This window comes from Phodopus roborovskii, unplaced genomic scaffold (genome assembly GCF_943737965.1).
Source record: "Phodopus roborovskii unplaced genomic scaffold, PHOROB, whole genome shotgun sequence".
Lineage (NCBI taxonomy): Eukaryota > Metazoa > Chordata > Mammalia > Rodentia > Cricetidae > Phodopus > Phodopus roborovskii.
In genome coordinates this window covers 7,041,228-7,057,070 of record NW_026126546.1, presented here as the reverse complement: position 1 = coordinate 7,057,070, position 15,843 = coordinate 7,041,228, and the positions used below count along the sequence as shown (strand labels likewise).

The 15,843-nt window shown below is 52.3% G+C and overlaps 1 protein-coding gene across 1 annotated transcript in view; it reads right to left on the bottom strand.

Annotated features, from left to right (window-relative positions):
• Positions 1-8,806, bottom strand: part of Sh3tc1 (SH3 domain and tetratricopeptide repeats 1) — a 43,562-nt gene extending 34,756 nt beyond the window's left edge. The window contains exon 1 of the mRNA XM_051200477.1: positions 8,783-8,806. The gene's annotated coding sequence lies outside the window, so the exon portion shown is untranslated. The remainder of the gene's footprint in view (positions 1-8,782) is intronic.
• Between the last annotated feature and the right edge of the window lie 7,037 nt (positions 8,807-15,843).

Here is a 15,843-nt window from a genome sequence, read left to right as displayed (position 1 = left end):
CCCTCTCAAGAGACTGTAAGGCTTTGAGCTGGTAGCCAGCTCCCTTACTCTCCCCAGACAAACTCTGAGGCTCTGATCCCACCTCTCTGCATAGCGCCCCCTTGTGCCACACACTCAAAGGCTCCTTTGGAGACAAGTGCCATTGCAGGGGTCCCCTGCTCCAGGCCCTACCTGTGGAAGAGTCCACATCCCGCCCACCAGGATCCATCTATGGTTTGAAGCGCCAACGCCATGGTGACCAACTATCTATATCAATTCTGACACCAGGATGCCGTGACTGACTTGGGCAGTGATGGAAAGGCCTCAGAGGGCAGGCACGGAGCACAACAGAGGCAGGACTTCCTGGAAGGAAACTAGGCAAAGAGGAGAGGTAAGCTCCAAAAAGCAAAAAAGCCCAGGTATATCCCAGAGGGCTGAGCCTCTGGAAGCTACTCACTCCTTAACACGGGAGGCTAGGAGAGGCTAGGCATGCTGCACTGCACTGCGATTAACCTACAACAGACTATATGAATGTTGAGCTCAGGAGAGCAGAGGCCTCCAGTAGAGCAGTAAGATCATTCTAGAACATGCAGACAAGCATACTTTAAGGCCCAGAGAAGAAATGTGTTTAGCTTTGCTGACCATCGGGTCTGATGTGACTCTACCATCGTAATGGGGAATCAGGGAAGAAGCCAAGGGTAGGCAGGGCCACCCTCCACCACCACTTTATACAGAGGGGCGCCAGGGCTGGCCTATGGGTGTGGTCTGTGAACTGCTTTATTGAGGCCTAGAGACAGCTTGGGTCAGGCTGGCCTGAATCCCAGATGCTCACCTAGGCCCCTGTGACAGACTGAACACACAAAGGCTCAATGTGGAGGAAATGCCTGCTAGGATATAGGATGGATGCTGAGAGATGGTGGGAGCTGCTGACTTGAGTAGAATACAGGGATACCAAGTTTCTCTGTTCCACAAGGGATGGAAGCAGCCACACAGAGGGGAGACAGCAAACCATTGGTTTTCTCATGGGCAATGGGCTCCAAATGAAGATGTCTGATGGCAAGGCTGCCACTGACATCCTTCAGATTGTACATGGGGAAACTGAGGCTTGTGTGAGAGCCACCCTCAGTCCTTTGCACAGGAAGGAGAGCCTTCAATGCATTTATCCCTTTATGTCTGCCTGTACACTGCTAGCTGGGGCAACATGAGTCTGGCGCTGTTGCGTGTGCACATCTGGGCAGGTCTAAAACGCTGTCTGCCCAGCGGGTGCAGAAATATTGTTATTGTTGGCTCTGTCACTGGAGCCAGCCCTGAGTAAAAATGCACTCCAGCCCTGGGTGGCAGGAGCTGCTCTTTACAAACCAAAGGAAGGGGGAAATGGGCTCTCAGGTAACTGAAGACCAATTAGACCAGATGGACAGACAGATAGGCCACACAGGGGAAGGCGCACAGGAAGCAGAAAACAGTTCCCTTGCCTCTGACAGCCCAAAGACACCTGCTCCTGGGAAAGGACTGCCCCAGACAAAGGGTAGTGACCTTGGCCAGATGTGTTCAGTGATGTGGCCCTGGCCAGTGGTGACCAGTGATGTGGCCCTGGCCAGTGGTGACCAGTGATGTGGCCCTGGCCAGTGGTGACCAGTGAAGTGACACTGGCCAGTGGTGACCAGTGATGTGACCCTGGCCAGTGGTGACCAGTGATGTGGCCCTGGCCAGTGGTGACCAGTGAAGTGACACTGGCCAGTGGTGACCAGTGATGTGGCCCTGGCCAGTGGTGACCAGTGAAGTGACACTGGCCAGTGGTGACCAGTGATGTGACCCTGGCCAGTGGTGACCAGTGATGTGGCCCTGGCCAGTGGTGACCAGTGATGTGGCCCTGGCCAGTGGTGTCCAGCATCACCCTCTAGCCTGGGAAGTCCCTGACACTGCAAAGTCCACAATCACTTCTCTCCCTTGTATGAGTGAGCCTCAATAGGCCAGGTCCCAATGTGTCCCAATGACTGCTCTGAGTAGTGCTCTCCATCTTAGGCAAGGCAGTCAGTAAAAGGGAGCCCCTGCGCTCCTGACTCGGTGGGCAGGCCTTGCCTGGAATTCCTGGCATTTCCTAGAGCCCAGTCATCCCTGGGATGATCCTGGCCATGGCTCATGCAAACATTAACCAGCCTAAGTGCACACTTCCCATGGACTTTTGTGAGGAACAAAGTTGTATCAGCTCAGACCTTTCTGGAAACTGAGGCCTCCAGGCCACACCACTGTCCTCTACGGTGGGCAGGAGGAGTTGAGGTGGGGACTTCTGCAGCCCTGCCCCTCACTGTCAGCCTCAGGCTTACTGGGGGTGTGGGTCCAATGGCCCTGAGGCCACTTTGGCTGTTATGGAGGAGGCACAGTCCCACTTACTCTCCGAGTCATTTCCCATGTCTCCACTCCTGGCCAAACCTCAAATGCTATCAGTGCACCTGCCACGCCACACACCCCAAGCTGCCTTTGCTTCACTCATGAGGCCAGCATCAGCTGTGGATGCCAAAGGTCCCCTTCCTGCTCACACTCCAACCAAGCAAACCGCATGGACCCAGGCCTCCTTCGGTCCTGCTCTGGTGACAGCTAGGTGGCAGGGGTTACTTACCTGGAACCTAGAACCAGGTTCAGCTCCTATGTTCTCTCTCCCCTGCCTCCCGTGGGGCATCACGATGAGGTGTGATGCTGGACGGACAGACATTGAGTGGCATCTGCCAGAAAGTCCTCCCTGCATGCTCTGAGCAGCAAGACCCAAGGGTGCAGCCACACCTGCACCCTTCACAACCCAGGAGCCCAGCTGTGGTGTTTTCCAAGTGATGCAATGGGGGAGTGGCCAGAGGGATCACTGCCTTGATGCCAAGCCATGTGTGTCCTGTGGGGTCTCCTCTCATCGGGGCTACAGGAAGGGGCGTGCCCTTTCCTCCATGGAGCACTATCGTACACAAAAGATAGCCTGAAGACAGACACCTACCTCCCACTATTCACAACCCCTCTCCCACCCCCCCCCCCCAGCTCTCCTCAGAGGTGACTGAGGGAGAACAGGTTCTGGAGAGGAGAACTCAGGTGAGTCCTCTGGGTAGCTACTTCAAATTCAGCCTCCAGATCTTCCCGGCTCAATACTTGCTAAGCATGAAGGAGGGGACCACAAAGGAAGCCATTAACACTACAGTCATGATATTCCAGCAGGGACAAGAATGGAGGAGATGGACCAGTACTGAGCATCAGTGATGTGGCTGAGCCACATAGCCTGGACCACCCACCAGAGCTCATAGTCAAGTGGCGAGGATAGCCACAGCAGCCAGATACACAAAATAGCTCTACTCCAGGGCTGGGACAGGACAGGCATCAGGTGACGAGATCTTGACTGTAGAAGGGTGGAAAGTGGCTTGGAGATGGGGTGCCCAGATAGCTGTGGCTCATGAAATGTGACTGAATATATTTTCCTGGAAGGGTAGGAAATATACCCATGGCTATGGAGTGGCTGGTGGTGCCAGGAGATAACAGAGTACAATTGATGGACTGATGGACTGACCAATCATGGATAGGTAGATAAGCTGATAAAGGCAGGCAGATAGACAGAAAGAAAAAAAGAAAGGAATGAAGAAAAGAAGGAAGGAAGGAAGAAGAAAGAAAAGAAAAGAAAGAAAGAAAGGAAGGAAGGAAGGAAGAAAGAAAGAAAGAAAGAAAGAAAGAAAGAAAGAAAGAAAGAAAGAGAGAAAGAAAGAGAGAAAGAAAGAAAGGGAGGTCTTTATTGTGATATTGATATGACTATGCCAAAAGGACACAGGTACTAATTGAAAGAGGTCTCGGTAGATGTAGCTAGAACAATTTGAGCAAGAAAGCAAAGCAACAGTGGATGACAACTCAATGTGTGATATCTGTTCTTGATTGACAGCTCGCTACAACTGTAACTAACTAAAACCCAAGTGGCTAGGCACACCTGTGAGTGATTTTTTTTCCCCCTTCATTAACAAGTTTGAAGTGGAAAGGTCTATTTTTAATCTGGGAAGACTCACCTTTAGTCTGGGCCACACCTTCTGCTGGCAGTCTATGTAAAGCACATGGAGAAGGAAGCTTGCTCTCTTTGCCCTCTTGCCCTTGCTCACTCTGGCAAGACCATTCTTTCACTGGATTTGGGATCCCTACGTCTTTGAAATTCCAGCATATTCTGAAGACCAGTTGAGACATCCAGTCTCGTGGAATGGAAAACTACCTCCAGACACTGTTGAACTAGCTGATTCACAGATCATAAACCATTCCAATAAATCATATATATATGTGTGTGTATGTATGTATGTATGCATGTATTCTATCAGTTCTGTTCCTCTAGAGAACCCTGACTAATACACAGGGTGTGAGATAATGTCCCTAAATCCAACCTGGAAACAAGGCTGGCTAGCTGAATGTGGGTGGCACTTTGAGTGAGAATGACCTCTGGAGGCTTACAGATTTGAATGTTTGGGTCCTAGTTGATGGACTGTTTAGGAAGGATCAGGTGCTGTGGCCTTAGAGGAGGTGTGTCACGGGGAAGGGGTGGGGAGGGGTGGGCTAGGAGGTTTCAAAAGCCCACACCATGCCCTGTGTCAAGCCGCCCCCTGCCAGTGGATCAGGATGTGAGCTCTCAGCTACTGCTCCAATGCCACGCCTGCCTGTTTGCCCCGTGTTCCCTGTCGTGATTGTCATTGATACACCTCTGATGTAAGCAAGCCCCCAATTAAATGCTTTCATTAGTATTTGCTTTGGTCGTGATGCAGCAGCAATAGAAAAGTTACTAAGACAGTATCTCAGGGTTTACTATTGCTGTGAGGAGACTATGCATGACCATGACAACTCTAATAAAGAAAACATTTCATTGAGGGTGGCTTGCTTAAAGTTCAGAGGTTCAGTCCATTGTCATCATGGCGGGGAGCTGGGCAGCGTGCCGGCAGACTCGGTGCTGGAGCTGAGTGTACTACATCTTGCAGACCTCAGGAAGTCAACTGACCGTCACCCTGCGGGAAGCTTGAGAAACAGACCTCAAAGCCCGCCAACAGTAACACCCTTCCAACAGAAGGCGTGGCCCAGATTAAAGGTGTGCCCTCCAGCCTCAAGGTGTGAATTAAAGGAACATTGTCACCCAGTCTCCTCTCACAAGGCCACACCTCCTAATGGTGCCACTCCCTGAGTTTATGGGGACCAAATAACATTCAAACTACCACAGACAGTAAGTAAATGGGGAGAACAGGCCCCTGCCACCCAGTGCATTCCATGAGTATGTTACTCCTCTACCCCGACTGCAAGAGAGACCTGGCAATTATATCCCCTAAGCGTACCACAGTGTAGAGGGGATCAGAGCAACTTTATCACATAGGCTCATGGCCAGCAAGGTAAGGAGACAGGGTCAGTACCTGGGAACCCAGGAAGTCCTACACTGTATGTGGAATGGGCTGGGAGGGTAGGAGGGCAAGAGGGGACATTCATTCTGCTCTGCATCAGGGAAGACTTTCAGGACTCAATTCAGTGACTCTTGAGCAGGGTCTTGGAGGTGGACAAGTCCTGAATGGACCTCACAGAGGAAGGAGGTAGAGGTAAGCAGATGCCACGTCCAGAACAATCTGTAAATGCAACTCCGGTCCTCTTTCACCGCTAAGGGAAGGACTGAGGTCCTATTGCCCACAATGGGGACAAGAAACAGGTGGGTAACCGACCTCACCAGACACCGACATTTGAGCAACTGTAGTCAAAAGGGGACTGACTTCCCCATTCCTGTCCATTACCTTAAAACTTGACATGGTGTTGGCTGGCCCCAAGACCCCCTTTGTCACCGCCAAGGTTAGATGAGCAGCGCTGACATCTGCCACCACATCCTTGGCAGGCAGCCAAGATGAGAGTGCCACCAGGTCACCAACACTTGGAATCACAATTGCATTCACCTTTGGCCAGCAGCCTCATTCCTGGGTACTTACTTTCAGATTGCTGCCTCTGGTGTGGGGACAGGTGCCAACCGACCCAGCTGTTTACAACACCAGCACCTTGGCAATAGCCTGGCGTCAGATAAGTCACACTCCCTCCCATGCTGCATAGCAAAGGCAGTGATAAAGAACCAGGGCTTTCCCTGCGTGCCCAAGAGGTATGCTTTGGAGACACATGGGGCAGGAAGCGAGGCAGGAGCAGCCACATGCCACCTGGGTACTGGAGCACACGCCCGCTCCTCTGCATGTGAAAAGAGACCAGGTACCTAGGATGCAGAGCATGGGGCCAGCAGAGGGGTTGCCACAGGGGAGCTCAGGGGACTTTGGAGTGAAACCATTTGATGACATTGTGGAGGTGGGTGTGGCCCCCTGGTGCTCTCAGGAGACACTGACCAACACAGCACACAGAGTAGACCTCAGTGGGCAGACAAATCAAGATGGCACAGGGGCACACCAGAACATGTAAACGAAAACAATCCATTGTTACAAATGCATGGTGGATCTTGTTAAAACTGAAAGGGGGGGGGGTCCTGGGGCAGGGTAGGACATTTGGGGATTTGAATGTGGAGAGGCCTCCAGTTGCACTAATATCTGCACTAGACCCTGAGTGGATAACCCCTTGTGTTGGTTACTTTTTTCCCCTAACATAAGGTTGGGTCATCTGGACAATGCTCTTAACTTCTGAGCCATCTCTCCAGCTCCAGCTAAGGTCATCTGGGAAAAAGGAACCTCAATTGAGAAAAATATCTCCATAAGATTGGCCTGTAGGCTACTCTATGTGCCGTTTTCTTGATGAAGAGTTGGTGAGGGTGGTCTTAGCTGGTGGTTCTGGAATATATAAGAAAGCAAACTTTCACTAGGCATGGTGGCATACTCAGTTAATCCCTGCACTTTGAAGGTAGAGGCAAATGCATCTCTGTGAATTTCATGTCAACCTGGTCTACATAATGAGTTCCAGGCCAGGGTACATAGTGAGATTCTGTTTTAAAAGAAAAAGAAAAGGCAGGGCTGGAAAGATAGCTCAGGGGTTAAGAGCACTGACTGCTCTTCCAGAGGACCCAGGTTCAACTCCTAGCACCCACATGGCAGCTCACAACTGTGTGTACCTCCAGTTCCAGGGGACCCAAAACCCATGCAAAACACTAATGCACATAAAATAATTTTAAAAAGAAAGAAAGATTCTACCTTTTAAAGAGAACGAAAGAAAGGAAGGAAAGCAGGAAGAAAAAGCAGGCCAGGCTGTGGTGGCACACACCTTTAATCCCATTAGAGGAAGGCGGATCTCTGTGAGTTTGTGGCCAGCCTGGTCTACAGAGTAAGTCCCAGGACAGCCAGACCTACATATTGAGAACCTGTCTCAAACAAGAAAGAAAGAAAGAAGAAAAGAACAAAGCGGTCCTCCTCCGTGGCTTCTGCTTCAGTGTCTGCCTCCTTCCCTGCATGATCATGATGGACTACAAGCTACAAGATGAAGTAAAACCTTCCCCCCACCACCCCATGTTGACACGAGTCAGCAACAACAGGAGAAAAACACCACCAACCGAGGAGGGCTGGCTGTTCAGGGCGCTCTGTCCTGCCTTCCTCTGACATGTCCCAAATACTGAAGTCTACGTAAGTCCCATTCAGAGGACAAGGCTAGACACATTTGGACAGCAAATGCCTGAGGCTCAGAGATGGGCACAGTGGATGGGATCCTGCTGAAGGAGCTACCCAGGGCCACACCCCAGACCTCCTACATCATGACCTGCACATAGCTTTAGGCCACACCTTTCTCTCGCTGTTAACTAGAGAAGCTTTGGGGGCAGAGCCTAGGACTCTCCTACTGTCCGAAGCATCAGAGAAACTGAGGCAGGCTTTTGAAACAGCATCTGGTTCTAGAGTTGTGGAATTGTGAGCTTCAGCCCTGCTGGGTCCCTGGAGGGCGGAGACACACCCTTCACCATTAACAAAGTTCTTCACAGACCACTGCTACTACAAAATGCACACAGGCCACACATGCCCCAGTCCTCCCAGCCCTAGGGGGGCAAGAAGGGGCATCCTTAGGCTTATGGTACTCTCGGACAAACAAATTCTCAGGAGTCTGCCCCTTTCTCCAGGGCCTGTACTAACCTTCTTAGCTTCTGGACAAAGTCCACATGCTCAGCAGCCTAGGGGCAGCCTTAAAATCCAAGGGCCAGCAGGCTCACTCAGCAGGACTACCATTCAGTCCTGGCCTGCGAGGGGAGGGAGGTGGGGGTGTGGAATCACAGCCCTACTCCCAGGGGCTGATAACTGGCAAGAACTTTAGCCCCTGGGGAGGAGAGGGCTGTGCATGGTTGAGAACAGGGAGTTTGGGAGCAAAGTAGAGGATCCCCGCCTTTGGTGCTGGTGTCCAGCCGGTGGGGAAAATTTGAAGGTGGCCAGCACCCTGATCCAGACCCCAGAGCAAGACTCCTGCTTGTCTACAGGGTGCAGCTGTGGTCTCTGGCCACCCGCAGACACTGCTCTGGGTACCCCAACAGTACATCCCCGGCGGATAGATAGGGAGACTGATGTTCAGAGGAGTGGAGTTGCCCAAAGGCACTCATCCAGCAAGTGCAGTTCTGAGACCAGAAGACAGGTGTGGCTGCCTCTGGCATTTCAGGCACCAGGCCCAGTCCAGCTGAGGGTCATGGGGAGACCACACCTTCTACCTCAGACCTTCTGTCAGCCCTGACAGGGCCCAGCTCCAAACACTTTTCAGACTGGAGGACACCAGGCTCCCTCTCCTTGAGCACAGCCCCCTGAAACCAGTCTTCCCTGCTGCTCCAGATCAGACCTGTTCAAGTGCTAACCACCCAAGCAATGCCTTCTCTAGTCCTCACCTGTCCTCCCAGGTGAGCAGACTGCAGGCCCCTCCTGGGGCAGGCCCAGCAAAGATGTCTAGAACTTACCCTGTCAGGAGAGCAGAGGCTGCCAAGGAGGAGGGAGGTGGCTAGGGGGCCTCAGGTCCCTCACCTGCACTGCGTGGCCGCCTCAGTTCTCAGGAGGCAGCGGAACAGGCCCTGCCCAGGCCACTGGTCTCCAATCAGACAACCTGAGTCATCAGACGGCTGGGCCCGCCCTGCTGGGAAGGGGCCAGCCTCCTTTTGACCTTCCTCCTCCTTATCAGCCATCAGAATGTCAGCTCCTGGTCAGCATTCCCCTGCAGGGCGCGGAGCAGCAGCAGTTAGGAGCTTTGCCCCGGCTTTGAGGGTATGAGAGGGGCTCACACATCAGAGTCGAGGTAGGGCATTGGGCCAGCTACCGGAGTAATAATGGCTGTGGTAGGATGCAGACAGCTCCATCACTCTCACGCCCAGTGTTTGAAGCTGGGGCTGAGATGGCTGACTAGGGAGTTCAGCCAGCACTGATTGAGCACTTACTGTATGCCTCCAGACCCCATGTAGAGCCAACAAAGCAACGGCAAAGATGAGCAGCTCTCCCAGGTGGTGTCCAAAGAAACTATTCCCAAATGTGGGTGCCCCTGAAGTTAGATCCTGCTCCCTTCACTTGCTCCGTGAGCGTGACAAATTTGGGTTCTTTTTAAGAGTTGCTAAATGATCCTTGTCACCAGTTGAGACTGTGAATCACTGCTCTAAATAGCACTCCTGCCTTTGGAGAATTAAGAATTAACAGGTGGCCATAACCCTGCTCCCTAGGGCTCTCTAGCCACCGGGGTGGGGCCGCGGCCTCCTGGCTTGGTGCGTGACGCGAAGAATGCTTCTCAACGTTTCTGTGCTTTCCTTCCAGTTGGAAGAGCCCAAGGAAGTCCAGCATGGGCGAATGGAGTGCACGAGCATGTGCGTGGCCCCCACCCTTGCCTCTGTGTTTTATCAGTCATCCTGTGGATTCTGACTCTATTTACTGTTGTTTGTACTGGCAGGGGGATGGGGGGGGGGAAGAGCCAGCTCAGCAGGGAGGCAGGAAACACCGACGCCAGCTAGACTCAGGGCTTGTCAGTTAGGAGCTGGCCACTCAGTCTTCCTTACCTGTGCGAATGGATGAGCGAACCAATGGGATTCCAGCTGTGTGGTAATTATCTTTGCTTTCTTTCGGGGTTTATGTGAGATTTGCCCTCAATTCTCTGTTCCGTGATGATACCATGTTCCCAGGGGCCCAGGCCTTGTCTTCCTCCCTGCTGTGCTCTTTGCCCGCTTGCCCATGCTTCCAACGCTGCTCCAAGCCCTGGGATTCTACCAGTCCTGGCCATCAGCTCCCCAGCTCTGCAGTGCAATGCCAGAGGCCTCTCTCACAATTATCCATCACCATCTAGGCAGGAACGCTGCTGACTGACACCTGTGATAGCTATGGCAAACCAGTGTGACTGGGAAATCGTCCCCTCCCCCCATCTCCCTAGTGATGCCCGCCATCTGGTAGGACTATGGCGCTCGCTCCAGTGCACTATCCTTAGCAGAGTGGCCAGGCCTGGGCCGCAGAAAAGCTGAGTTCGCCCCGCTGCCCCACCTTTCCAAGGTCTTGCATCACCAGGCACCTCGCTGGGTGCCTCCCGTGTGCCTTCAGTTTGGGTGTCTCCTGACCAACAAACAAGGTCTGTAAAGCTGTCCGTTTTCCAGATTGGCTTGAGCCGTGGAATCACTTGGAGGGAATGCCACCATGGAGGGTCCCAAATGAGGGGGGGTGCACCTGCACCAGAGCAGCTCCCATGGCTCCCCCCACACCCCAAAGGGCAGGACCAGGAAGCCCATTTACCCTTAGGAGGCTCGGGTTCCCCCTCCCTGACCTGACTGGTCCCCTCACAGGGCCCACACCTTCCCTCCCAGCTCCATGGCAGGTGACAGGTACCTCGCTGAGTTTAGGTTCCACCCTGTTCAGTGGGAAGGACTGTCCTAAAGCCTTTGGAACTCCTGGCACTGGAGCAGGTGCCCTCTTTGCCTTCCAGATTGTGGTAGGGTCATGTCATGCTCCCCACCTTGTCCCCAGCCCACTGTGTGTTGAGGGACACAGCACAGGGGCCACACCATCCAACCACCCTTTCTTATGCTCCAGGGTTTTAGCTATGAGCTTCTGACAGCAGCCTCACACTACACTTGCCTCCTCCAAGCTAACCTGTCTGGGCTCAAAATTCACAGGAAGAACCAGTTCATGGAACACAAACTTAATCCGCCGAAGAGACCTGGCTCTGTGGAGCCCGACTTCATTTAAAACGTGGATCCATTGCGCAAGTCCTAAGCTAATGTCTTAGCCTTTAAAGAACATATTAGACAACTGGGTAATGGTGGTGCACATCTTTAATCCCAGCACTTGGGAGGCACAGGCAGGTGGATCTCTGTGAGTTCAAGGCCAGCCTGGTCTACAGAACAAGTACCAGGAGGGGCTCCAAAGCTACACAGAGAAACCCTGTCTCAAAAAAACAGACACACACACACACACAGAGAGAGAGAGAGAGAGAGAGAGAGCATATTGGACACCTGGCATTAAAAATAAAGCCAAGAGCTGGGTGTGATGGCACACACTTTTGCATTGCAGAGGCAGGGGCAGGTGGATGTCTGTGAGTTCCAGACCAGTCTAGTCTACATAGCGAGTTTCAGGGCAGCCAGGGCTATGTAGAGAGACCCTGTCCAAACCAACAACAAAAAGAAAGTAAAAAGTGAAGCTCACTTTTTCCTGTTCGGCTTTTGACCCCAAAGTGCTGGTCAGGGTACCTCAATTGTTCATACTGCTCCTGAGGCAGACTTTCAGAGGTTGTCACCGACCAACCGTAGTGGACTCCAATCCTGGCCTGTTTTGTAAACACCTGAATTACTGTTTGTAAACACCTGAATTACTGTTTGTAAACACCTGAATTACTGATCCCAAGAGCCACTTATGTCCTTTATGGCTGTGTACAAGCTCCTCCCCCAGCCACCTTAGTTCTAGTCAGAACAACAAACACCTGCTTCTCTGAGGGACATTCATGCTGCCCAGATTCAGTGTCCCAGCCTCGAGGGTACGGTGGTCCTGTCCTGGTTTGTCATTTCTTTCCAGTAAAAACAAGTGCTAGGCTAAAAGGGACCAGGGACGAGGCTCAGACCCTTTCTGCTGAGAACTGACTGCTCTGGTGGAAACTTTGCCCCAGCCCCTGGCATCCACACTCCCAAAGAATCTAGAAGGTTATGGTGGAGGTTCCACCCAAGTCCCCTCCCCCATCTCCCTCCAAACCCTGCTACATCTCAGAAAGCCCGCCAAATGATGACCTGTCCCCCAGAGATGCTCAGGACCACCCCCACAGGATATTTAAACTGCCCCCACCCTGAAAATAGGCCTGTGGTTTTCTGGTCTCTCTTTCCGGTCTCCTTCCTGGGGGGGGGGGAGGGGCTGGAAGGCCATCCGGGAGCACTGTATCCATTACACCTGGGCTTTTTCTAATTTGGTTTGATTTGGCCTGATTTGGATTGCTGCATCGGCAGAGAGGCACACTGGGATGTAGAAACTTTTCACTGACTCCTTCAAGTTGTCCTCACCCATGTGCACACTCACACACACACACACACACACACACACTCACACTCACACGTGTACATACAAGGGTGGCCTTGATAGAGGTCTAAGGATGGAGACAGGCTATTTGATGAAGCAGGAACAGAGTTCTCAGCCAGAGGCCTAGCTTCAGGCCACCTCTCCCAACACTACTCCTCATCTTGTGTGCCTGTGTTCCTGGCACTGAGTTTGGACTGTGTGACCTCAGGCAGGGGGGCCCTTGCCATCTGTGAGCCTGAGTACTCCTGACTGAGTCTCAAAGAGCCTAGGCCTCCTGGATGCCAGCAGTCAGTCAATCAAGCCCTCCTTGTGAAGGCTGCAGACCTGTCCCTAAGGAGCTTTCTATCAAGGCCTCACAGTTCCCCACTCCGCCCTGATACCTCTCACCAAGGCCTAACCCTTCCATGAGTTGGGGGTGGGCAGGCTGTGAAGATTAAGAGACTTTGTCGGGTCATACAACCACTCTTAAACGCCACTTGTATGACACAGGAAGCCAGGCCACAGGCTAGGTGGGGCAAGAAACAAGAGAGGGGGCAGGGCTCGTTGCAATTTGCAGTGAAGAGGCGACTCCCATACCCTTAGGCCTAGCCCTCTAGAGACCCTGTCATCTGGCTTGTGCCTCCTCTCCTGGCCTTGGGCTCCCTGGGCACCCCTGTCCTAGACTGCAGTGGTCCTAAGTAGAGTGTCCCATTTAAGAGACCATAAGAGCAGTATCCCAGAAGGAGGCAGGAACAGACAAGTACAGACCCTGCAAAGTGGGTGGGCAGGCCATAGCTTTGCAAAAGGCATTCTTGTCTGGAATATTCCAGAAGCGTTTCTTTACTGTGTACCTGCAGGGCATAGTAGACCTGACTGTTGGATGCCAGTGCTGTCATTAAAGTCATGTGACCATGTCATCCTCCTTGTTCATCTGTGCAAAGAGGACAGGACACAGGGTCAGTGAAGGGTTATAAGTAGTTTATGGGACTGCACATTCAGAGAGCCCTTTTCTGCTTTGTTGAGACAGGCTACGCAGCCCTGGTTAGTCTTGAACTCAGTGTATAAACCAGTAGACCTGGCCTCAGGCTCCCAAGTACGAATGTATGTGTCAGGTTCTGTTTTGTTTTCTTGAGAGAGCTTTTAAATGTCTTGCTTTTAGAGGCAGAGTATCACTATGTTGCCCAGACTAGCCTTGAACTCCTAGGCTCCAGGAAGCCTCCTGCCTCTGCATCCTAAACACATAGACTGTAGATGCGTGATGCAGCACCCAGTGTTTAAACACTCCCTAAAATGTCCTGACCAGAGAGGCATCATTGAAATCATCTTGAGGTTAAGAGACACTTCCTCAACTAGCTGGCCTCCCGGCTGCCAGGCTTGGGTCCTCTGCCCTCTTGGAGAGAATCCTTTGTGTCTAGGGGACTCTAGGTGATGGCTGGTGTGGTATAGAGCTGTCTTCATGGCCTGTGCTCATCCTGTAACCATCCAGAACCATCTGAGTTAGACATGGGGTTAACTCACTGCTGAGTCAACTGTGTGTTGGGTGGGGTACCTCTAGGAGCAGGGGAACTGAGAGTCAGGTAACTAGGTAACCAGCCAGGAGACTAGAGAGACTAAGTCAGCTCCCTCCCCTAATCACACAGTGGTCACAGGCTAGGAACACCCGGGCACCAAGACCTCAGAACTGGGAAGTAACCCAGCAGGAAACTGTCCCTTCCATTCTGTTCCTCTGTAGGTGAGGGCAGAGGCTTGGGATGGAGACACTAGGGTGCTCTGTGACAGTAGGCTGTAATGGAACACTCTCCCACCAGGGGGCAGTGCAGCAAATAAACGTGTTGAACAGAGAAGCTTCAGCAAGAGTCTCCGGAAATGGAAGACACCTCATATTTTCCCTGTAAAATTATGTGTAAATTCCGTTTTAAAGTATTTTTTATTTATAGATATTTAAACACTGCTTTTCTGTTACTGTGTGCATACTATTAACACTGTGAGTAGAGGGGCTGGAAAGATGGTGCTGTACGTACTGATCCTGAAGAGGATCTGAGTTTGGGTCCCAACACCCATGTTTTCAGCTCATAACCACCTGTAACTCCAGCTCCAGCCAATGCCTCTTGCTCCTTGGGCACCTGCACTCACATTCAATGTATCTCCTCCACACACACTTTAAAAATAATAGTAAGACTATGCATGTGTATACATATATAACACTTTGGGGGTCCAGAGTGAACTCCAAAATTCTGTGTTCAGCAGCATAAAGGGACAGGAAGGAAAGAATTTCTGGCTAGAAGGAACCCAGTGAGACATGCACTGCATTGATTGTGGCTCTGGGTGAAGCCCTGCTGGATTTCCCCTCTGCACCTGCAGAAGCAGTTTCCATAGTCTTGGGTGGCAAGTGTGAGCCCCATAGCAATGGTGTTAACCCAGGGACACTAAGACGGTGTGACTGAGAATGCACTCCTCTGCCTGGGCGTGCAGAAATGGAGATGAGCCTGTGCTTTGTTCATCGCACTGCATGGGCTTGGAGCTTGACCGCAGTCCCTGAGCAAGGTTGGGGCCTTGAGTGCAGCCCTGTAGCATCGGCTAGTCTTTCCCCAGTATCCTTAACCTGAATGTGTTGCTCTTAAGAGCTTTCTACAGAAAGTTTTTCCTGGGAGTACTCTTTAGCACAAGTTGGGGTGTTAGCATTCTGCTCCTGGAGTTGGAAAGCCAAAGGAGGCATTCCCTTGCTTTGGTTCTCTGGCTCCATCCTTCACCTGGCTCCTTCCCCAAATCAGCTTCAGCTTTGCCAGAGGCTGCCAGCATGAAAAAGCTTACCACCTGTGAAAGGGGACCCCGGGTTATGTGGGGACCCAGGAGAGTACCCAACTCTGCTACCCAGGTTGGAGCTTCCAGAAAGAGGCAACAGCTGGACTGACTTTGAGCACCAGGCAGGAGCCACCTGCAGGGCAAGGAGGCAGCAGGTGGGGAGCCTTCAGCAGGGAGGCCTCCAGGGCCTGCCTATATGTGTTGTTAACAGATGCCTGTGGCTTGCTGGAGGAGGGACAGGGAGACCAGGATGGGGACAAAGAGACCAAGAGAAGGTGGACGTGGCCACCCAAAAGAGATAGGACTTGGGCCAGGCCTAAGAGCAGGCTCAGGAACCTGAAGGCAAGACCTGGAACTGTGCCAAAATGGATTCTCAGACGCCAGGGGGGACAAAAGTGGCAGCAAGTGCTAGGATGAGGTGTGAGAAGCTGAAGACAGGTGACACTGGGGCCAGGCCAAAGCTGGGCCACCCGGAAGCGGAAGGGGTGGCAATCTGGACTCTCCAGAGAAACCAACTGAGAGACACAGATGGGTGGGAAGGTGGCGTGGTGGGTGAGTGGATGAATATATGGGTGCGTGGGAGGGTAGGCAGATGGGAGCATAGATAGGTGGGTGGGTGGATGGATAAATGGATGGGTGGTGGAAC